The sequence below is a fragment of the Euprymna scolopes genome, chromosome 42 (assembly GCF_053919585.1).
Source record: "Euprymna scolopes isolate OS-2025 chromosome 42, ASM5391958v1, whole genome shotgun sequence".
Lineage (NCBI taxonomy): Eukaryota > Metazoa > Mollusca > Cephalopoda > Sepiida > Sepiolidae > Euprymna > Euprymna scolopes.
In genome coordinates, this window is record NC_136523.1 from 45,248,204 (window position 1) to 45,265,623 (window position 17,420).

General features: G+C 39.2%; 1 protein-coding gene and 62 non-coding genes across 64 annotated transcripts in view; 1 reads left to right on the plus strand and 62 right to left on the minus strand.

Moving 5' to 3' along the window:
• Positions 1 to 17,420, plus strand: part of LOC145267073 (transmembrane protein 232-like) — a 288,020-nt gene that overhangs the window by 67,927 nt on the left and 202,673 nt on the right. The gene's annotated exons all lie outside the window — the stretch shown is intronic.
• On the minus strand, positions 320 to 411 carry Trnak-uuu (transfer RNA lysine (anticodon UUU)). Its single transcript is given in 2 exon segments — positions 320 to 355; positions 375 to 411. It is a non-coding gene; the product is annotated as a tRNA-Lys (tRNA).
• On the minus strand, positions 545 to 636 carry Trnak-uuu (transfer RNA lysine (anticodon UUU)). Its single transcript is given in 2 exon segments — positions 545 to 580; positions 600 to 636. It is a non-coding gene; the product is annotated as a tRNA-Lys (tRNA).
• On the minus strand, positions 770 to 861 carry Trnak-uuu (transfer RNA lysine (anticodon UUU)). The gene is given in 2 exon segments: positions 770 to 805; positions 825 to 861. It is a non-coding gene; the product is annotated as a tRNA-Lys (tRNA).
• On the minus strand, positions 986 to 1,077 carry Trnak-uuu (transfer RNA lysine (anticodon UUU)). Its single transcript is given in 2 exon segments — positions 986 to 1,021; positions 1,041 to 1,077. It is a non-coding gene; the product is annotated as a tRNA-Lys (tRNA).
• Trnak-uuu (transfer RNA lysine (anticodon UUU)) lies at positions 1,202 to 1,293 on the minus strand. The gene is given in 2 exon segments: positions 1,202 to 1,237; positions 1,257 to 1,293. It is a non-coding gene; the product is annotated as a tRNA-Lys (tRNA).
• Positions 1,426 to 1,517, minus strand: Trnak-uuu (transfer RNA lysine (anticodon UUU)). The gene is given in 2 exon segments: positions 1,426 to 1,461; positions 1,481 to 1,517. It is a non-coding gene; the product is annotated as a tRNA-Lys (tRNA).
• Trnak-uuu (transfer RNA lysine (anticodon UUU)) lies at positions 1,642 to 1,733 on the minus strand. The gene is given in 2 exon segments: positions 1,642 to 1,677; positions 1,697 to 1,733. It is a non-coding gene; the product is annotated as a tRNA-Lys (tRNA).
• Positions 1,866 to 1,957, minus strand: Trnak-uuu (transfer RNA lysine (anticodon UUU)). Its single transcript is given in 2 exon segments — positions 1,866 to 1,901; positions 1,921 to 1,957. It is a non-coding gene; the product is annotated as a tRNA-Lys (tRNA).
• Positions 2,082 to 2,173, minus strand: Trnak-uuu (transfer RNA lysine (anticodon UUU)). Its single transcript is given in 2 exon segments — positions 2,082 to 2,117; positions 2,137 to 2,173. It is a non-coding gene; the product is annotated as a tRNA-Lys (tRNA).
• Trnak-uuu (transfer RNA lysine (anticodon UUU)) lies at positions 2,299 to 2,390 on the minus strand. The gene is given in 2 exon segments: positions 2,299 to 2,334; positions 2,354 to 2,390. It is a non-coding gene; the product is annotated as a tRNA-Lys (tRNA).
• Trnak-uuu (transfer RNA lysine (anticodon UUU)) lies at positions 2,741 to 2,832 on the minus strand. The gene is given in 2 exon segments: positions 2,741 to 2,776; positions 2,796 to 2,832. It is a non-coding gene; the product is annotated as a tRNA-Lys (tRNA).
• Positions 3,183 to 3,274, minus strand: Trnak-uuu (transfer RNA lysine (anticodon UUU)). Its single transcript is given in 2 exon segments — positions 3,183 to 3,218; positions 3,238 to 3,274. It is a non-coding gene; the product is annotated as a tRNA-Lys (tRNA).
• On the minus strand, positions 3,626 to 3,717 carry Trnak-uuu (transfer RNA lysine (anticodon UUU)). The gene is given in 2 exon segments: positions 3,626 to 3,661; positions 3,681 to 3,717. It is a non-coding gene; the product is annotated as a tRNA-Lys (tRNA).
• On the minus strand, positions 3,851 to 3,942 carry Trnak-uuu (transfer RNA lysine (anticodon UUU)). Its single transcript is given in 2 exon segments — positions 3,851 to 3,886; positions 3,906 to 3,942. It is a non-coding gene; the product is annotated as a tRNA-Lys (tRNA).
• On the minus strand, positions 4,076 to 4,167 carry Trnak-uuu (transfer RNA lysine (anticodon UUU)). The gene is given in 2 exon segments: positions 4,076 to 4,111; positions 4,131 to 4,167. It is a non-coding gene; the product is annotated as a tRNA-Lys (tRNA).
• On the minus strand, positions 4,518 to 4,609 carry Trnak-uuu (transfer RNA lysine (anticodon UUU)). Its single transcript is given in 2 exon segments — positions 4,518 to 4,553; positions 4,573 to 4,609. It is a non-coding gene; the product is annotated as a tRNA-Lys (tRNA).
• On the minus strand, positions 4,741 to 4,832 carry Trnak-uuu (transfer RNA lysine (anticodon UUU)). Its single transcript is given in 2 exon segments — positions 4,741 to 4,776; positions 4,796 to 4,832. It is a non-coding gene; the product is annotated as a tRNA-Lys (tRNA).
• Trnak-uuu (transfer RNA lysine (anticodon UUU)) lies at positions 4,965 to 5,056 on the minus strand. The gene is given in 2 exon segments: positions 4,965 to 5,000; positions 5,020 to 5,056. It is a non-coding gene; the product is annotated as a tRNA-Lys (tRNA).
• On the minus strand, positions 5,190 to 5,281 carry Trnak-uuu (transfer RNA lysine (anticodon UUU)). Its single transcript is given in 2 exon segments — positions 5,190 to 5,225; positions 5,245 to 5,281. It is a non-coding gene; the product is annotated as a tRNA-Lys (tRNA).
• On the minus strand, positions 5,415 to 5,506 carry Trnar-ucu (transfer RNA arginine (anticodon UCU)). The gene is given in 2 exon segments: positions 5,415 to 5,450; positions 5,470 to 5,506. It is a non-coding gene; the product is annotated as a tRNA-Arg (tRNA).
• Positions 5,640 to 5,731, minus strand: Trnak-uuu (transfer RNA lysine (anticodon UUU)). The gene is given in 2 exon segments: positions 5,640 to 5,675; positions 5,695 to 5,731. It is a non-coding gene; the product is annotated as a tRNA-Lys (tRNA).
• On the minus strand, positions 5,856 to 5,947 carry Trnak-uuu (transfer RNA lysine (anticodon UUU)). Its single transcript is given in 2 exon segments — positions 5,856 to 5,891; positions 5,911 to 5,947. It is a non-coding gene; the product is annotated as a tRNA-Lys (tRNA).
• On the minus strand, positions 6,081 to 6,172 carry Trnak-uuu (transfer RNA lysine (anticodon UUU)). The gene is given in 2 exon segments: positions 6,081 to 6,116; positions 6,136 to 6,172. It is a non-coding gene; the product is annotated as a tRNA-Lys (tRNA).
• Positions 6,521 to 6,612, minus strand: Trnak-uuu (transfer RNA lysine (anticodon UUU)). Its single transcript is given in 2 exon segments — positions 6,521 to 6,556; positions 6,576 to 6,612. It is a non-coding gene; the product is annotated as a tRNA-Lys (tRNA).
• On the minus strand, positions 6,746 to 6,837 carry Trnak-uuu (transfer RNA lysine (anticodon UUU)). Its single transcript is given in 2 exon segments — positions 6,746 to 6,781; positions 6,801 to 6,837. It is a non-coding gene; the product is annotated as a tRNA-Lys (tRNA).
• Trnak-uuu (transfer RNA lysine (anticodon UUU)) lies at positions 6,962 to 7,053 on the minus strand. Its single transcript is given in 2 exon segments — positions 6,962 to 6,997; positions 7,017 to 7,053. It is a non-coding gene; the product is annotated as a tRNA-Lys (tRNA).
• Positions 7,187 to 7,278, minus strand: Trnak-uuu (transfer RNA lysine (anticodon UUU)). The gene is given in 2 exon segments: positions 7,187 to 7,222; positions 7,242 to 7,278. It is a non-coding gene; the product is annotated as a tRNA-Lys (tRNA).
• Positions 7,412 to 7,503, minus strand: Trnak-uuu (transfer RNA lysine (anticodon UUU)). Its single transcript is given in 2 exon segments — positions 7,412 to 7,447; positions 7,467 to 7,503. It is a non-coding gene; the product is annotated as a tRNA-Lys (tRNA).
• On the minus strand, positions 7,637 to 7,729 carry Trnak-uuu (transfer RNA lysine (anticodon UUU)). The gene is given in 2 exon segments: positions 7,637 to 7,673; positions 7,693 to 7,729. It is a non-coding gene; the product is annotated as a tRNA-Lys (tRNA).
• On the minus strand, positions 7,863 to 7,954 carry Trnak-uuu (transfer RNA lysine (anticodon UUU)). The gene is given in 2 exon segments: positions 7,863 to 7,898; positions 7,918 to 7,954. It is a non-coding gene; the product is annotated as a tRNA-Lys (tRNA).
• Positions 8,088 to 8,179, minus strand: Trnak-uuu (transfer RNA lysine (anticodon UUU)). The gene is given in 2 exon segments: positions 8,088 to 8,123; positions 8,143 to 8,179. It is a non-coding gene; the product is annotated as a tRNA-Lys (tRNA).
• Positions 8,313 to 8,404, minus strand: Trnak-uuu (transfer RNA lysine (anticodon UUU)). The gene is given in 2 exon segments: positions 8,313 to 8,348; positions 8,368 to 8,404. It is a non-coding gene; the product is annotated as a tRNA-Lys (tRNA).
• Trnak-uuu (transfer RNA lysine (anticodon UUU)) lies at positions 8,538 to 8,629 on the minus strand. The gene is given in 2 exon segments: positions 8,538 to 8,573; positions 8,593 to 8,629. It is a non-coding gene; the product is annotated as a tRNA-Lys (tRNA).
• On the minus strand, positions 8,988 to 9,079 carry Trnak-uuu (transfer RNA lysine (anticodon UUU)). The gene is given in 2 exon segments: positions 8,988 to 9,023; positions 9,043 to 9,079. It is a non-coding gene; the product is annotated as a tRNA-Lys (tRNA).
• Positions 9,438 to 9,529, minus strand: Trnak-uuu (transfer RNA lysine (anticodon UUU)). Its single transcript is given in 2 exon segments — positions 9,438 to 9,473; positions 9,493 to 9,529. It is a non-coding gene; the product is annotated as a tRNA-Lys (tRNA).
• On the minus strand, positions 9,888 to 9,979 carry Trnak-uuu (transfer RNA lysine (anticodon UUU)). The gene is given in 2 exon segments: positions 9,888 to 9,923; positions 9,943 to 9,979. It is a non-coding gene; the product is annotated as a tRNA-Lys (tRNA).
• Positions 10,103 to 10,194, minus strand: Trnak-uuu (transfer RNA lysine (anticodon UUU)). The gene is given in 2 exon segments: positions 10,103 to 10,138; positions 10,158 to 10,194. It is a non-coding gene; the product is annotated as a tRNA-Lys (tRNA).
• Trnak-uuu (transfer RNA lysine (anticodon UUU)) lies at positions 10,328 to 10,419 on the minus strand. The gene is given in 2 exon segments: positions 10,328 to 10,363; positions 10,383 to 10,419. It is a non-coding gene; the product is annotated as a tRNA-Lys (tRNA).
• Trnak-uuu (transfer RNA lysine (anticodon UUU)) lies at positions 10,553 to 10,644 on the minus strand. Its single transcript is given in 2 exon segments — positions 10,553 to 10,588; positions 10,608 to 10,644. It is a non-coding gene; the product is annotated as a tRNA-Lys (tRNA).
• Trnak-uuu (transfer RNA lysine (anticodon UUU)) lies at positions 10,778 to 10,869 on the minus strand. The gene is given in 2 exon segments: positions 10,778 to 10,813; positions 10,833 to 10,869. It is a non-coding gene; the product is annotated as a tRNA-Lys (tRNA).
• Trnak-uuu (transfer RNA lysine (anticodon UUU)) lies at positions 11,003 to 11,094 on the minus strand. Its single transcript is given in 2 exon segments — positions 11,003 to 11,038; positions 11,058 to 11,094. It is a non-coding gene; the product is annotated as a tRNA-Lys (tRNA).
• Positions 11,458 to 11,548, minus strand: Trnak-uuu (transfer RNA lysine (anticodon UUU)). The gene is given in 2 exon segments: positions 11,458 to 11,492; positions 11,512 to 11,548. It is a non-coding gene; the product is annotated as a tRNA-Lys (tRNA).
• Trnak-uuu (transfer RNA lysine (anticodon UUU)) lies at positions 11,915 to 12,006 on the minus strand. The gene is given in 2 exon segments: positions 11,915 to 11,950; positions 11,970 to 12,006. It is a non-coding gene; the product is annotated as a tRNA-Lys (tRNA).
• Trnak-uuu (transfer RNA lysine (anticodon UUU)) lies at positions 12,411 to 12,502 on the minus strand. The gene is given in 2 exon segments: positions 12,411 to 12,446; positions 12,466 to 12,502. It is a non-coding gene; the product is annotated as a tRNA-Lys (tRNA).
• Trnak-uuu (transfer RNA lysine (anticodon UUU)) lies at positions 12,641 to 12,732 on the minus strand. The gene is given in 2 exon segments: positions 12,641 to 12,676; positions 12,696 to 12,732. It is a non-coding gene; the product is annotated as a tRNA-Lys (tRNA).
• Positions 12,871 to 12,962, minus strand: Trnak-uuu (transfer RNA lysine (anticodon UUU)). The gene is given in 2 exon segments: positions 12,871 to 12,906; positions 12,926 to 12,962. It is a non-coding gene; the product is annotated as a tRNA-Lys (tRNA).
• Trnak-uuu (transfer RNA lysine (anticodon UUU)) lies at positions 13,101 to 13,192 on the minus strand. The gene is given in 2 exon segments: positions 13,101 to 13,136; positions 13,156 to 13,192. It is a non-coding gene; the product is annotated as a tRNA-Lys (tRNA).
• Positions 13,561 to 13,652, minus strand: Trnak-uuu (transfer RNA lysine (anticodon UUU)). The gene is given in 2 exon segments: positions 13,561 to 13,596; positions 13,616 to 13,652. It is a non-coding gene; the product is annotated as a tRNA-Lys (tRNA).
• On the minus strand, positions 14,021 to 14,112 carry Trnak-uuu (transfer RNA lysine (anticodon UUU)). The gene is given in 2 exon segments: positions 14,021 to 14,056; positions 14,076 to 14,112. It is a non-coding gene; the product is annotated as a tRNA-Lys (tRNA).
• Trnak-uuu (transfer RNA lysine (anticodon UUU)) lies at positions 14,251 to 14,342 on the minus strand. Its single transcript is given in 2 exon segments — positions 14,251 to 14,286; positions 14,306 to 14,342. It is a non-coding gene; the product is annotated as a tRNA-Lys (tRNA).
• Positions 14,481 to 14,572, minus strand: Trnak-uuu (transfer RNA lysine (anticodon UUU)). Its single transcript is given in 2 exon segments — positions 14,481 to 14,516; positions 14,536 to 14,572. It is a non-coding gene; the product is annotated as a tRNA-Lys (tRNA).
• Positions 14,711 to 14,802, minus strand: Trnak-uuu (transfer RNA lysine (anticodon UUU)). Its single transcript is given in 2 exon segments — positions 14,711 to 14,746; positions 14,766 to 14,802. It is a non-coding gene; the product is annotated as a tRNA-Lys (tRNA).
• On the minus strand, positions 15,171 to 15,262 carry Trnak-uuu (transfer RNA lysine (anticodon UUU)). The gene is given in 2 exon segments: positions 15,171 to 15,206; positions 15,226 to 15,262. It is a non-coding gene; the product is annotated as a tRNA-Lys (tRNA).
• On the minus strand, positions 15,401 to 15,492 carry Trnak-uuu (transfer RNA lysine (anticodon UUU)). The gene is given in 2 exon segments: positions 15,401 to 15,436; positions 15,456 to 15,492. It is a non-coding gene; the product is annotated as a tRNA-Lys (tRNA).
• On the minus strand, positions 15,631 to 15,722 carry Trnak-uuu (transfer RNA lysine (anticodon UUU)). The gene is given in 2 exon segments: positions 15,631 to 15,666; positions 15,686 to 15,722. It is a non-coding gene; the product is annotated as a tRNA-Lys (tRNA).
• Positions 15,861 to 15,952, minus strand: Trnak-uuu (transfer RNA lysine (anticodon UUU)). Its single transcript is given in 2 exon segments — positions 15,861 to 15,896; positions 15,916 to 15,952. It is a non-coding gene; the product is annotated as a tRNA-Lys (tRNA).
• Trnak-uuu (transfer RNA lysine (anticodon UUU)) lies at positions 16,091 to 16,182 on the minus strand. The gene is given in 2 exon segments: positions 16,091 to 16,126; positions 16,146 to 16,182. It is a non-coding gene; the product is annotated as a tRNA-Lys (tRNA).
• Positions 16,321 to 16,412, minus strand: Trnak-uuu (transfer RNA lysine (anticodon UUU)). Its single transcript is given in 2 exon segments — positions 16,321 to 16,356; positions 16,376 to 16,412. It is a non-coding gene; the product is annotated as a tRNA-Lys (tRNA).
• Positions 16,551 to 16,642, minus strand: Trnak-uuu (transfer RNA lysine (anticodon UUU)). Its single transcript is given in 2 exon segments — positions 16,551 to 16,586; positions 16,606 to 16,642. It is a non-coding gene; the product is annotated as a tRNA-Lys (tRNA).
• On the minus strand, positions 16,781 to 16,872 carry Trnak-uuu (transfer RNA lysine (anticodon UUU)). Its single transcript is given in 2 exon segments — positions 16,781 to 16,816; positions 16,836 to 16,872. It is a non-coding gene; the product is annotated as a tRNA-Lys (tRNA).
• Trnak-uuu (transfer RNA lysine (anticodon UUU)) lies at positions 17,011 to 17,102 on the minus strand. Its single transcript is given in 2 exon segments — positions 17,011 to 17,046; positions 17,066 to 17,102. It is a non-coding gene; the product is annotated as a tRNA-Lys (tRNA).
• Positions 17,240 to 17,330, minus strand: Trnak-cuu (transfer RNA lysine (anticodon CUU)). Its single transcript is given in 2 exon segments — positions 17,240 to 17,275; positions 17,294 to 17,330. It is a non-coding gene; the product is annotated as a tRNA-Lys (tRNA).

Here is a 17,420-nt window from a genome sequence, read left to right on the forward strand (position 1 = left end):
AATAAGGAAAGAAAAAATCAATCAGACATCAAGCCGTATATGTCTGATGTGAAGAAAAACAGACTGATAGTAAATAACATGCAAAAAAGTCAGTAGCCCACATGGGGACTTGAACCACAGAACCTCAGATTACTTTATTCTAATGTTCATAAAAGTCTGATGCTTTACCGACTGAGCTATGTAGGCCCGTCCATTGTCGGCACAATCCGGAACAATAACAACAAAAATAAGGAAAGAAAAAATCAATCAGACATCAAGCCGTATATGTCGGATGTGAAGAAAAACAGACTGATAGTAAATAACATGCAAAAAAGTCAGTAGCCCACATGGGGACTTGAACCGCAGACCCTCAGATGACTTTATTCTAATGTTCATAAAAGTCTGATGCTCTACCGACTGAGCTATGTAGGCCCTTCCATTGTCGGCAAAATCCGGAACAATAACAACAAAAATAAGGAAAGAAAAAATCAATCAGACATCAAGCCGTATATGTCGGATGTGAAGAAAAACAGACTGATAGTAAATAATATGCAAAACAGTCAGTAGCCCGCATGGGGACTTGAACCCCAGACCCTCAGATGACTTTATTCTAATGTTCATAAAAGTCTGATGCTCTACCGACTGAGCTATGTAGGCCCGTCCATTGTCGGCACAATCCGGAACAATAACAACAAAAATAAGGAAAGAAAAAATCAATCAGACATCAAGCCGTATATGTCGGATGTGAATAAAAACAGACTGATAGTAAATAACATGCAAAAAAGTCAGTAGCCCACATGGGGACTTGAACCGCAGACCCTCAGATGACTCTATTCTAATGTTCATAAAAGTCTGATGCTCTACCGACTGAGCTATGTAGGCCCGTCCATTGTCGGCACAATCCGGAACAATAACAACAAAAATAAGGAAAGAAAAAATCAATCAGACATCAAGCCGTATATGAAGAAAAACAGACTGATAGTAAATAACATGCAAAAAAGTCAGTAGCCCACATGGGGACTTGAACCCCAGACCCTCAGATGACTCTATTCTAATGTTCATAAAAGTCTGATGCTCTACCGACTGAGCTATGTAGACCCGTCCATTGTCGGCACAATCCGGAACAATAACAACAAAAATAAGCAAAGAAAAAATCAATCAGACATCAAGCCGTATATGAAGAAAAACAGACTGATAGTAAATAACATGCAAAAAAGTCAGTAGCCCACATGGGGACTTGAACCCCAGACCCTCAGATGACTTTATTCTAATGTTTATAAAAGTCTGATGCTCTACCGACTGAGCTATGTAGGCCGTCCATTGTCGGCACAATCCGGCCCAATAACAACAAAAATAAGGAAAGAAAAAATCAATCAGACATAGAGCCGTATATGTCTGATGTGAAGAAAAACAGACTGATAGTAAATAACATGCAAAAAAGTCAGTAGCCCACATGGGGACTTGAACCACAGAACCTCAGATGACTTTATTCTAATGTTCATAAAAGTCTGACGCTCTACCGACTGAGCTATGTAGGCCCGTCCATTGTCGGCACAATCCGGAAAAATAACAACAAAAATAAGCAAAGAAAAAATCAATCAGACATCAAGTCGTACATGAAGAAAAACAGACTGATAGTAAATAACATGCAAAAAAGTCAGTAGCCCACATGGGGACTTGAACCCCAGACCCTCAGATGACTTTATTCTAATGTTCATAAAAGTCTGATGCTCTACCGACTGAGCTATGTAGGCCCGTCCATCGTCGGCACAATCCGGAACAATAACAACAAAGATAAGGAAAGAAAAAATCAATCAGACATCAAGCCGTATATGTCGGATATTAAGAAAAACAGACTGATAGTAAATAACATGAAAAAAGTCAGTAGCCCACATGGGGACTTGAACCCCAGATCCTCAGATGACTCTATATGTATGTTCATAAAAGTCTGATGCTCTACCGACTGAGCTATATAGACCCGTCCATTGTCGGCAGAATCCGGAACAATAACAACAAAAATAAGCAAAGAAAAAATCAATCAGACATCAAGCCGTATATGAAGAAAAACAGACTGATAGTAAATAACATGCAAAAAAGTCAGTAGCCCACATGGGGACTTGAACCCCAGACCCTCAGATGACTTTATTCTAATGTTCATAAAAGGCTGATGCTCTACCGCCTGAGCTATGTAAGCCCGTCCATTGTCGGCACAATCCGGAACAATAACAACAAAAATAAGGAAAGAAAAAATCAATCAGACATCAAGCCGTATATGAAGAAAAACAGACTGATAGTAAATAACATGACAAAAAAGTCAGTAGCCCACATGGGGACTTGAACCCCAGACCCTAAGATGACTTTATTCTATTGTTCATAAAAGTCTGATGCTCTACCGACTGAGCTATGTAGGACCGTCCATTGTCGGCACAATCCGGAACAATAACAACAAAAATAAGGAAAGAAAAAATCAATCAGACATCAAGCCGTATATGTCGGCTGTGAAGAAAAACAGACTGATAGTAAATAACATGCAAAAAAGTCAGTAGCCCACATGGGGACTTGAACCCCAGATGACTTTATTCTAATGTTCATAAATGTCTGATGCTCTACCGACTGAGCTATGTAGGCCCGTTCATTGTCGGCACAATCTGGAACAATAACAACAAAAATAAGGAAAGAACAAATTAATCAGACATCAAGCCGTATATGTCGGATGTGAAGAAAAACAGACTGATAGTAAATAACATGCAAAAAAGTCAGTAGCCCACATGGGGACTTGAACCCCAGACCCTCAGATGACTTTATTCTAATGTTCATAAAAGTCTGATGCTCTACCGACTGAGCTATGTAGGCCCGTCCATTGTCGGCACAATCTGGAACAATAACAACAAAAATAAGGAAAGAAAAAATCAATCAGACATCAAGCCGTATATGTCGGATGTGAAGAAAAACAGACTGATAGTAAATAACATGCAAAAAAGTCAGTAGCCCACATGGGGACTTGAACCCCAGATGACTTTATTCTAATGTTCATAAAAGTCTGATGCTCTACCGACTGAGCTATGTAGGCCCGTCCATTGTCGGCACAATCCGGAACAATAACAACAAAAATATGGAAAGAAAAAATTAATCAGACATCAAGCCGTATATGTCGGATGTAAAGAAAAACAGACTGATAGTAAATAACATGAAAAAAAGTCAGTAGCCCACATGGAGACTTGAACCCCAGACCCTCAGATGACTTTATTCTAATGTTCATAAAAGTCTGATGCTCTACCGACTGAGCTATGTAGGCCCGTCCCATGTCGGAACAATCCGGAACAATAACAACAAAAATAAAGAAAGAAAAAATCAATAAGACATCAAGCCATATATGTCGGCTGTGAAGAAAAACAGACTGATAGTAAATAACATGCAAAAAAGTCAGTAGCCCACATGGAGACTTGAACCCCAGACGACTTTATTCTAATGTTCATAAAAGTCTGATGCTCTACCGACTGAGCTATGTAGGCCTGTCCATTGTCGGCATAATCCGGAACAATAACAACAAAAATAAGGAAAGAAAAAATCAATCAGACATCAAGCCGTATATGTCGGATGTGAAGAAAAACAGACTGATAGTAAATAACATGAAAAAAAAGTCAGTAGCCCACATGGGGACTTGAACCCCAGACCCTCAGATGACGTTATTCTAATGTTCATAAAAGTCTGATGCTCTACCGACTGAGCTATGTAGGCCCGTCCATTGTCGGCACAATCCGGAACAATAACAACAAAAATAAGGAAAGAAAAAATCAATCAGACATCAAGACGTATACGTCGGATGTGAAGAAAAACAGACTGATAGTAAATAACATGCAAAAAAGTCAGTAGCCCACATGGGGTCTTGAACCCCAGACCCTCAGATGACTTTATTCTAATGTTCATAAAAGTCTGATGCTCTACCGACTGAGCTATGTAGGCCCGTCCATTGGCGGCACAATCCGGAACAATAACAACAAAAATAAGGACAGAAAAAATCAATCAGACATCAAGCCGTATATGTCGGATGTTAAGAAAAACAGACTGATAGTAAATAACATGCAAAAATGTCAGTAGCCCACATGGGGACTGGAACCCCAGACCCTCAGAAGACTTTATTCTAATGTTCATAAAAGTCTGATACTCTACCGACTGAGCTATGTAGGCCCGTCCATTGTCGGCACAATCCGGAACAATAACAACAACAATAAGGAAAGAAAAAATCAATCAGACATCAAGCCGTATATGTCGGATGTGAAGAAAAAAAGACTGATAGTAAATAACATGCAAAAAAGTCAGTATCCAACATGGGGACTTGAACCCCAGACGACTTTATTCTAATGTTCATAAAAGTCTGATGCTCTACCGACTGAGCTATGTAGGCCCGTCCATTGTCGGCACAATCCGGAACAATAACAACAAAAATAAGGAAAGAAAAAATCAATCATACATCAAGCCGTATATGTCGGATGTGAAGAAAAACAGACTGATAGTAAATAATATGCAAAAGAGTCAGTAGCCCACATGGGGACTTGAACCCCAGACCCTCAGATGACTTTATTCTAATGTTCATAAAAGTCTGATGCTCTACCGATTGAGCTATGTAGGCCCATCCATTGTCGGCACAATCCGGAACAATAACAACAAAAATAAGGAAAGAAAAAATCAATCAGACATCATGCCGTATATGTCGGATGTGAAGAAAAACAGACTGATAGTAAATAACATGCAAAAATCAGTAGCCCACGTGGGGACTTGAACCCCAGACCCTAAGATGACTCTATTCTAATGTTCATAAAAGTCTGATGCTCTACCGACTGAGCTATGTAGGCTCGTCGATTGTCGGCACAATCCGGAACAATAACAACAAAAATAAGGAAAGAAAAAATCAATCAGATATCAAGCCGTATATGTCGGATGTGAAGAAAAACAGACTGATAGTAAATAACATGAAAAAAGTCAGGAGCCCACATCGGGACTTGAACCCCAGACACTCAGATTACTCTATTCTAATATTCATAAAAGTCTGATGCTCTACCAACTGAGCTATGTAGGCCCGTCCATTGTCGGCACAATCCGGAACAATAACAACAAAAATAAGGAAAGAAAAAATCAATCAGACATCAAGCCGTATATGTCGGATGTGAAGAAAAACAGACTGATAGTAAATAACATGCAAAAAAGTCAGTAGCCCACATGGGGACTTGAACCCCAGACCCTCAGATGACTTTATTCTAATGTTCATAAAAGTCTGATGCTCTACCGACTGAGCTATGTAGGCCCGTCCATTGTCGGCACAATCCGGAACAATAACAACAAAAATAAGGAAAGAAACAATTAATCAGACATCAAGCCCTATATGTCGGATGTGAAGAAAAACAGACTGATAGTAAATAACATGCAAAAAAGTCAGTAGCCCACATGGGGACTTGAACCCCAGACCCTCAAATGACTTTATTCTAATGGTCATAGAAGTCTGATGCTCTACCGACTGAGCTATGTAGGCCCGTCCATTGTCGGCACAATCCGGAACAATAACAACAAAAATAAGGAAAGAAAAAATCAATCAGACATCAAGCCGTATATGTCGGATGTGAAGAAAAACAGACTGATAGTAAATAACATGAAAAAAAGTCAGTAGCCCACATGGGGACTTGAACCCCAGACCCTCAGATTACTTTATTCTAATGTTCATAAAAGTCTGATGCTCTACCGACTGAGCTATGTAGGCCCGTCCATTGTCGGCACAATCCGGAACAATAACAACAAAAATAAGGAAAGAAAAAATAAATCAGACATCAAGCCGTATGTGAAGAAAAACAGACTGATAGTAAATAACATGCAAAAAAGTCAGTAGCCCACATGGGGACTTGAACCCCAGACCCTCAGATGACTTTATTCTAATGTTCATAAAAGTCTGATGCTCTACCGACTGAGCTACGTAGGCCCGTCCATTGTCGGCACAATCCGGAACAATATCAACAAAAATAAGGAAAGAAAAAATCAATCAGACATCAAGCCGTATATGTCGGATGTTAAGAAAAACAGACTGATAGTAAATAACATGCAAAAAAGTCAGTAGCCCACATGGGGACTTGAACCCCAGACCCCCAGATGACTCTATTCTAATGTTCATAAAAGTCTGATGCTCTACCGACTGAGCTATGTAGGCCCGTCCATTGTGGGCACAATCCGGAACAATAACAACAAAAATAAGGAAAGAAAAAATAAATCAGACATCAAGCCGTATGTGAAGAAAAACAGACTGATAGTAAATAACATGCAAAAAAGTCAGTAGCCCACATGGGGACTTCACCCCAGATTCTCAGATCACTTTATTCTAATGTTCATAAAAGTCTGATGCTCTACCGACTGAGCTATGTCGGTCCGTCCATTGTCGGCACAATCCGGAACAATAACAACAAAAATAAGGAAAGAAAAAATCAATCAGACATCAAGCCGTATATGTCGGATGTGAAGAAAAACAGACTGATAGTAAATAACATGCAAAAAAGTCAGTAGCCCACATGGGGACTTGAACCCCAGACCCTCAGATCACTTTATTCTAATGTTTATAAAAGTCTGATGCTCTACCGACTGAGCTATGTAGGCCCGTCCATTGTCGGCACAATCCGGAACAATAACAACAAAAATAAGGAAAGAAAAAATCAATCAGACATCAAGCCGTATATGTCGGATGTGAAGAAAAACAGATTGATAGTAAATAACATGCAAAAAAGTCAGTAGCCCACATGGGGACTTGAACCCCAGACCCTCAGACGACTTTATTCTAATGTTCATAAAAGTCTGATGCTCTACCGACTGAGCTATGTAGGCCCGTCCATTGTCGGCACAATCCGGAACAATAACAACAAAAATAAGGAAAGAAAAAATCAATCAGACATCAAGCCGTATATGAAAAAAAACAGACTGATAGTAAATAAAATGCAAAAAAGTCAGTAGCCCACATGGGGACTTGAACCCCAGACCCTCAGATGACTTTATTCTAATGTTCATAAAAGTCTGATTCTCTACCGACTGAGCTATGTAGGCCCGTCCATTGTTGGCACAATCCGGAAAAATAACAACAAAAATAAGGAAAGAAAAAATCAATCAGACATCAAGCCGTATATGTCGGATGTGAAGAAAAAAAGACTGATAGTAAATAACATGCAAAAAAGTCAGTAGCCCACATGGGGACTTGCACCCCAGACCTTCAGATGACTTTATTCTAATGTTCATAAAAGTCTGATGCTCTACCGACTGAGCTATGAAGGCCCGTCCATTGTCGGCACAATCCAGAACAATACAAACAAAAAAAAGAAAAGAAAAAATCAATCAGACATCAAGCCGTATATGTCGGATGTGAAGAAAAACAGACTGATAGTAAATAACATGCAAAAAAGTCTGTAGCCCACATGGGGACTTGAACCCCAGACCCTCAGATGACGTTATTCTAATGTTCATAAAAGTCTGATGCTCTACCGACTGAGCTATGTAGGCCCGTCCATTGTCGGCACAATCCAGAACAATACAAACAAAAAAAAGAAAAGAAAAAATCAATCATACATCAAGCCGTATATGTCGGATGTGAAGAAAAACAGACTGATAGTAAATAACATGCAAAAAAGTCCGTAGCCCACATAGGGGACTTGAACCCCAGACCCTCAGATGACGTTATTCTAATGTTCATAAAAGTCTGATGCTCTACCGACTGAGCTATGAAGGCCCGTCCATTGTCGGCACAATCCAGAACAATAACAACAAAAAAAAGAAAAGAAAAAATCAATCATACATCAAGCCGTATATGTCGGATGTGAAGAAAAACAGACTGATAGTAAATAACATGCAAAAAAGTCCGTAGCCCACATGGGGACTTGAACCCCAGACCCTCAGATGACGTTATTCTAATGTTCATAAAAGTCTGATGCTCTACCGACTGAGCTATGAAGGCCCGTCCATTGTCGGCACAATCCGGAACAATAACAACAAAAAAAAGAAAAGAAAAAATCTATCATACATCAAGCCGTATATGTCGGATGTGAAGAAAAACAGACTGATAGTAAATAACATGCAAAAAAGTCCGTAGCCCACATGGGGACTTGAACCCCAGACCCTCAGATGACTTTATTCTAATGTTCATAAAAGTCTGATGCTCTACCGACTGAGCTATGTAGGCCCGTCCATTGTCGGCACAATCCAGAACAATACAAACAAAAAAAAGAAAAGAAAAAATCAATCATACATCAAGCCGTATATGTCGGATGTGAAGAAAAACAGACTGATAGTAAATAACATGCAAAAAAGTCCATAGCCCACATGGGGACTTGAACCTCAGACCCTCAGATGACTTTATTCTAATGTTCATAAAAGTCTGATGCTCTACCGACTGAGCTATGTAGGCCCGTCCATTGTCGGCACAATCCGGAACAATAACAACAAAAATAAGGAAAGAAAAAATCAACCATACATCAAGCTGTATATGTCGGATGTGAAGAAAAACAGACTGATAGTAAATAACATACAAAAAAATCAGTAGCCCACATGGGGACTTGAACCCCAGACCCTCAGATGACTTTATTCAGATGTTCATAAAAGTCTGATGCTCTTCCGACTGAGCTATGTAGGCCGGTCCATTGTCGGCACAATCCGGAACAATAACAACAAAAATAAGGAAAGAAAAAATCAACCATACATCAAGCCATATATGTCAGATGTGAAGAAAAACAGACTGATAGTAAATAACATGCAAAAAAGTCAGTAGCCCACATGGTGACTTGAACCCCAGACCCTCAGATGACTTTATTCTAATGTTCATACAAGTCTGATGCTCTACCGACTGAGCTATGTAGGCCCGTCCATTGTCGGCACAATCCGGAACAATAACAACAAAAATAAGGAAAGAAAAAATCAACCATACATCAAGCTGTATATGTCGGATGTGAAGAAAAACAGACTGATAGTAAATAACATACAAAAAAGTCAGTAGCCCACATGGGGACTTGAACCCCAGACCCTCAGATGACTTTATTCTAATGTTCATAAAAGTCTGATGCTCTTCCGACTGAGCTATGTAGGCCCGTCCATTGTCGGCACAATCCGGAACAATAACAACAAAAATAAGGAAAGAAAAAATCAACCATACATCAAGCCATATATGTCAGATGTGAAGAAAAACAGACTGATAGTAAATAACATGCAAAAAAGTCAGTAGCCAACATGGTGACTTGAACCCCAGACCCTCAGATGACTTTATTCTAATGTTCATACAAGTCTGATGCTCTACCGACTGAGCTATTTAGGCCCGTCCATTGTCGGCACAATCCGGAACAATAACAACAAAAATAAGGAAAGAAAAAATCAACCATACATCAAGCTGTATATGTCGGATGTGAAGAAAAACAGACTGATAGTAAATAACATACAAAAAAGTCAGTAGCCCACATGGGGACTTGAACCCCAGACCCTCAGATGACTTTATTCTAATGTTCATAAAAGTCTGATGCTCTTCCGACTGAGCTATGTAGGCCCGTCCATTGTCGGCACAATCCGGAACAATAACAACAAAAATAAGGAAAGAAAAAATCAATCATTCATCAAGCCGTATATGTCGGATGTGAAGAAAAACAGACTGATAGTAAATAACATGCAAAAAAGTCAGTAGCCCACATGGTGACTTGAACCCCAGACCCTCAGATGACTTTATTCTAATGTTCATACAAGTCTGATGCTCTTCCGACTGAGCTATGTAGGCCCGTCCATTGTCGGCACAATCCGGAACAATAACAACAAAAATAAGGAAAGAAAAAATCAACCATACATCAAGCTGTATATGTCGGATGTGAAGAAAAACAGACTGATAGTAAATAACATACAAAAAAGTCAGTAGCCCACATGGGGACTTGAACCCCAGACCCTCAGATCACTTTATTCTAATGTTCATAAAAGTCTGATGCTCTACCGACTGAGCTATGTAGGCCGTCCATTGTCGGCACAATCCGGAACAATAACAACAAAAATAAGGAAAGAAAAAATCAATCAGACATCAAGCCGTATATGAAAAAAAACAGACTGATAGTAAATAACATGCAAAAAAGTCAGTAGCCCACATGGGGACTTGAACCCCAGACCCTCAGATCACTTTATTCTAATGTTCATAAAAGTCTGATTCTCTACCGACTGAGCTATGTAGGCCCGTCCATTGTTGGCACAATCCGGAAAAATAACAACAAAAATAAGGAAAGAAAAAATCAATCAGACATCAAGCCGTATATGTCGGATGTGAAGAAAAACAGACTGATAGTAAATAACATGCAAAAAAGTCAGTAGCCCACATGGGGACTTGCACCCCAGACCCTCAGATGACTTTATTCTAATGTTCATAAAAGTCTGATGCTCTACCGACTGAGCTATGAAGGCCCGTCCATTGTCGGCACAATCCAGAACAATACCAACAAAAAAAAGGAAAGAAAAAATCAATCAGACATCAAGCCGTATATGTCGGATGTGAAGAAAAACAGACTGATAGTAAATAACATGCAAAAAAGTCAGTAGCCCACATGGGGACTTGAACCCCAGACCCTCAGATGACTTTATTCTAATGTTCATAAAAGTCTGATGCTCTCCCGACTGAGCTATGTAGGCCCTTCCACCGTTGGCACAATCCGGAACAATAACAACAAAAATAAGGAAAGAAAAAATTAATCATACATCAAGCCATATATGTCGGATGTGAAGAACAACAGACTGATAGTAAATAACATGCAAAAAAGTCAGTGGCCCACATGGGGACTTGAACCCCAGACCCTCAGATGACTGTATTCTAATGTTCATAAAAGTCGGATGCTCTACCGACTGAGCTATGTAGGCCCGTCCATTGTTGGCACAATCCGGAACAATAACAACAAAAATAAGGAAAGAAAAAATCAATCAGACATCAAGCCGTATATGTCGGATGTGAAGAAAAACAGACTGATAGTAAATAACATGCAAAAAAGTCAGTAGCCCACATGGGGACTTGAACCCCAGACCCTCAGATGACTTTATTCTAATGTTCATAAAAGTCTGATGCTCTTCCGACTGAGCTATGTAGGCCCTTCCATTGCCGGCACAATCCGGAACAATAACAACAAAAATAAGGAAAGAAAAAATCAATCAGACATCAAGCCGTATATGTGTGATGTGAAGAAAAACAGACTGATAGTAAATAACATGCAAAAAAGTCAGTAGCCCACATCGGGACTTGAACACCAGACCCTCAGATGACTTTATCCTAATGCTCTTTAAAGACTGATGCTCTACCGACTGAGCTATGTAGGCCCGTCGATCGTCAGCACAATCCGGTACAATAACAACAAAGAATATGAAAAGAAAAAACTAATCATTCATACATCAAGTCGTATATGTCGGATGTGAAGATAAACAGACGGAAAGTAACTACAATGCAAAAAAGTCAGTAGCCCACATGGGGACTTGAACCCAGACCCTCAGATTACTTTATCCTAATGTTCTTAAAAGTCTGATGCTCTACCCACTGAGCTATGTAGGCCCGTCGATATGCTGCACAATCCGGAACAATAACAACAAAAATAAGAAAAGAACAAATCAATCATTCATACATCAAGTCGTATATGTCGGATGTGAAGAAAAACAGACTGATAGTAAATAAAATGAAAAAAAGTCAGTAGCCCACATGGGGACTTGAACCCCATACCCTCAGATGAATTTTACCTAATGTTCTTAAAAGTCTGATGGTTTACCGACTTAGCTATGTAGGCCCGTCCATTTTCGGCACAATCCGTAACAATAACAACATAAATAAGGAAAGAAAAAATCAATCATCCATACATCAAGTCGTATATAGCAGATGTGAAGAAAAACAGACTGATAGTAAATAACATGCAACACAGTCAGTAGCCCACATGGGGACTTGAACCCCAGACCCTCAGATGACTTTAGTCTAATGTTCATAAAAGTCTGATGCTCTACCGACTGAGCTATGAAGGCCCGTCCATGTTCGGCACAATCCAGAACAATAACAACAAAAATAAGAAAAGAAAAAATCAATCATACATCAAGTCGTATATGTCGGATGTGAAGAAAAACAGACTGATAGTAAATAACAGGCAAAAAAGTGAAAAAGAAAAACAGACTGATATTAAATAAAATACTAAAAAGTCAGTAGCCACATAGGGACTTGAACCCAGACCCTCCGATGACTTTATCCTTGTGCTCTTAAAAGTCTGATGCTCTACCGACTGAGGTATGTAGGCCCGACGATATTCAGCACAATCCAGAACAATAACAACAAAAAACATGAAGAGAAAAAATCAATCAATCAGACATCAAGTCGTATATGTCGGATGTGAAGAAAAACAGACTGATAGTAATTAAAATGCAAAAAAGACAGCAGCCCACATGGGGACTTGAACCCCAGACCATCAGATGACTTTATCCTAATGTTCTTAAAAGTCTGATGCTTTACCGACTGAGCTATGTAGGCTCGTCGATATTCAGCACAATCCGGAACAATACCAACAAAAAACATTAAAAGAAAAAATCAATCAATCATACATGAAGTCGTATAGGTCGGATGTGAAGAAAAACAGACTGATAGTAATTAAAATGCAAAAAAGTCAGCAGCCCACATGGGGACTTGAACCCCAGACCCTCAGATGACTTTATCCTAATGTTCTTAAAAGCCTCATGCTCTACCGACTGAGCTATGTAGGCCCGTCGATATTCAGCACAATCCGGAACAATAACAACAAAAAACATAAAAAGAAAAAATCAATCAATCATACATCAAGTCGTATATGTCGGATGTGAAGAAAAACAGACTGATAGTAATTATAATGCAAAAAAGTCAGTAGCCAACATGGGGACTCGAACCCCAGACCCTCAGATGACTTTATCCTAATGTTCTTAAAAGTCTGATGCTCTACCGACTGAGCTATGTAGGCCAATCCATATTCAGCACAATCCGGAACAATAACAACAAAAAACATAAAAAGAAAACATCAATCAATCATACATCAAGTCGTATATGTCGGATGTGAAGAAAAACAGACTGATAGTAAATAAAATACAAAAAAGTCAGTAGCCCACATGGGGACTTGAACCCCAGACCCTCAGATGACTTTATCCTAATGTTCTTAAAAGTCTGATGCTCTACCGACTGAGCTATGTAGGCCCATCTATATTCGGCACAATCCGGAATGATACCAACAAAACACATTAAAAGAAAACATCAATCAATCAAACATCAAGTCGTATATGTCGGATGTGAAGAAAAACAGACTGATAGTAAATAAAATGTGAAAAAGTCAGTAGCCCACATGGGGACTTGAACCCCAGACCCTCAGATGACTTTATCCAAATGTTCTTAAAAGTCTTATGCTCTATCGACTGAGGTATGTAGGCCCGACGATATTCAGCACAATCCAGAACAATAACAACAAAAAACATGAAAAGAAAAAATCAATCAATCATACATCAAGTCGTATAGGTCGGATGTGAAGAAAAACAGACTGATAGTAATTATAATGCAAATAAGTCAGTAGCCCACATGGGGACTCGAACCCCAGACCCTCAGATGACTTTATCCTAATGTTCTTAAAAGTCTGATGCTCTACCGACTGAGCTATGTAGGCCCATCCATATTCAGCACAATCCGGAACAATAACAACAAAAAACATGAAAAGAAAAAATCAATCAATCAGACATCAAGTCGTATATGTCGGATGTGAAGAAAAACAGACTGATAGTAAATATAATGCGAAAAAGTCAGTAGCCCACATGGGGACTTGAACCCCAGACCCTCAGATGACTTTATCCAAATGTTCTTAAAAGTCTGATGCTCTACCGACTGATGTATGTAGGCCCGACGATATTCAGCACAATCCAGAACAATAACAACAAAAAACATGAAAAGAAAAAATCAATCAATCAAACATCAAGTCGTATATGTCGGATGTGAAGAAAAACAGACTGATAGTAATTAAAATGCAAAAAAGACAGCAGCCCACATGGGGACTTGAACCCCAGACCATCAGATGACTCTATCCTAATGTTCTTAAAAGTCTGATGCTCTACCGACTGAGCTTTGTAGGCTCGTCGATATTCAGCACAATCCGGAACAATACCAACACAAAACATGAAAAGAAAAAATCAATCAATCATACATCAAGTCGTATAGGTCGGATGTGAAGAAAAACAGACTGATAGTAATTAAAATGCAAAAAAGTCAGCAGCCCACATGGGGACTTGAACCCCAGACCCTCAGATGACTTTATCCTAATGTTCTTAAAAGCCTCATGCTCTACCGACTGAGCTATGTAGGCCCGTCCATATTAAGCACAATCCGATACAATAACAAAAAAAAACATGAAAAGAAAAAATCAATCAATCATACATCAAGTCGTATATGTCGGATGTGAAGAAAAACAGACTGTGAGTAATTATAATGCAAAAAAGTCAGTAGCCCACATGGGGACTCGAACCCCAGACCCTCAGATGACTTTATCCTAATGTTCTTAAAAGTCTGATGCTCTACCGACTGAGCTATGTAGGCCCATCCATATTCAGCACAATCCGGAACAATAACAACAAAAAACATAAAAAGAAAACATCAATCAATCATACATCAAGTCGTATATGTCGGATGTGAAGAAAAACAGACTGATAGTAAATAAAATACAAAAAAGTCAGTAGCCCACATGGGGACTTGAACGCCAGACCCTCAGATGACTTTATCCTAATGTTCTTAAAAGTCTGATGCTCTACCGACTGAGCTATGTAGGCCCATCCATATTCAGCACAATCCGGAACAATAACAACAAAAAACATAAAAAGAAAACATCAATCAATCATACATCAAGTCGTATATGTCGGATGTGAAGAAAAACAGACTGATAGTAAATAAAATACAAAAAAGTCAGTAGCCCACATGGGGACTTGAACGCCAGACCCTCAGATGACTTTATCCTAATGTTCTTAAAAGCCTCATGCTCTACCGACTGAGCTATGTAGGCCCGTCCATATTAAGCACAATCCGGAACAATAACAAAAAAAAACATGAAAAGAAAAAATCAATCAATCATACATCAAGTCGTATATGTCGGATGTGAAGAAAAACAGACTGTGAGTAATTATAATGCAAAAAAGTCAGTAGCCCACATGGGGACTCGAACCCCAGACCCTCAGATGACTTTATCCTAATGTTCTTAAAAGTCTGATGCTCTACCGACTGAGCTATGTAGGCCCATCCATATTCAGCACAATCCGGAACAATAACAACAAAAAACATAAAAAGAAAACATCAATCAATCATACATCAAGTCGTATATGTCGGATGTGAAGAAAAACAGACTGATAGTAAATAAAATACAAAAAAGTCAGTAGCCCACATGGGGACTTGAACCCCAGACCCTCAGATGACTTTATCCTAATGTTCTTAAAAGTCTGATGCTCTACCGACTGAGCTATGTAGGCCCATCGATATTCAGCACAATCCGGAACAATAACAACAAAAAACATGAAAAGAAAACATCAATCAATCAAACATCAAGTCGTATATGTCGGATGTGAAGAAAAAAAGACTGATAGTAATTAAAATGCAAAAAAGTCAGTAGCCCACATGGGGACTTGAACCCCAGACCCTCAGATGACTTTATCCTAATGTTCTTAAAAGTCTGATGCTCTACCGACTGAGCTATGCAGGCCCACCATTATTCAGCACAATCCGGAACAATAACAACAAAAAACATGAAAAGAAAACATCAATCAATCATACATCAAGTCGTATATGTCGGATGTGAAGAAAAACAGACTGATAGTAAATAAAATACAAAAAAGTCAGTAGCCCACATGGGGACTTGAACTCCAGACCCTCAGATGACTTTATCCTAATGTTCTTAAAAGTCTGATGCTCTACCGACTGAGCTATGTAGGCCCACCATTATTCAGCACAATCCGGAACAATAACAACAAAAAACATGCAAAGAAAACATCAATCAATCATACATCAAGTCGTATATGTCGGATGTGAAGAAAAACAGACTGATATTAAATAAAATACAAAAAAGTCAGTAGCCCACATGGGGACTTGTACCCCAGACCCTCAGATGACTTGATCCTAATGTTCTTAAAAGTCTGATGCTCTACCGACTGAGCTATGTAGGCCCACCATTATTCAGCACAATCCGGAACAATAACAACAAAAAACATGCAAAGAAAACATCAATCAATCAGACATCAAGTCGTATATGTCGGATGTGAAGAAAAACAGACTGATATTAAATAAAATACAAAAAAGTCAGTAGCCCACATGGGGACTTGAACCCCAGACCCTCAGATGACTTTATCCTAATGTTCTTAAAAGTCTGATGCTCTACCGACTGAGCTATGTAGGCCCACCATTATTCAGCACAATCCGGAACAATAACAACAAAAAACATGAAAAGAAAACATCAATCAATCATACATCAAGTCGTATATGTCGGATGTGAAGAAAAACAGACTGATAGTAAATAAAATACAAAAAAGTCAGTAGCCCACATGGGGACTTGAACCCCAGACCCTCAGATGACTTTATCCTAATGTTCTTAAAAGTCTGATGCTCTACCGACTGAGCTATGTAGGCCCACCCTTATTCAGCACAATCCGGAACATTTACAACAAAAAACATGCAAAGAAAACATCAATCAATCAGACATCAAGTCGTATATGTCGGATGTGAAGAAAAACAGACTGATATTAAATAAAATACAAAAAAGTCAGTAGCCCACATGAGGACTTGAACCCCAGACCCTCAGATGACTTTATCCTAATGTTCTTAAAAGTCTGATGCTCTACCGACTGAGCTATGTAGGCCCACCATTATTCAGCACAATCCGGAACATTTATAACAAAAAACATGCAAAGAAAACATCAATCAATCAGACATCAAGTCGTATAGGTCGGATGTGAAGAAACACAGACTGATAGTAATTAAAATACAAAAAAGTCACCAGCCCACATGGGGACTTGAACCCCAGACCCTCAGATGACTTTATCCTAATGTTCTTAAAAGCCTCATGCTCTACCGACTGAGCTATGTAGGCCCTTCGATATTCAGCACAATCCGGAACAATAACAACAAAAAACATGAAAAGAAAAATCAATCAATCATACATCAAGTCGTATATGTCGGATGTGAAGAAAAACAGACTGATAGTAATTATAATGCAAAAAAGTCAGTAGCCCACATGGGGACTCGACCCCCAGACCCTCAGATGACTTTATCCTAATGTTATAAGAGTCTTATGCTCTACCGACTGAGCTATGTAGGCCCACCATTATTCAGCACAATCCGGAACAATAACAACAAAAAACATGAAAAGAAAAAATCAATCAATCAGACATCAAGTCGTATATGTCGG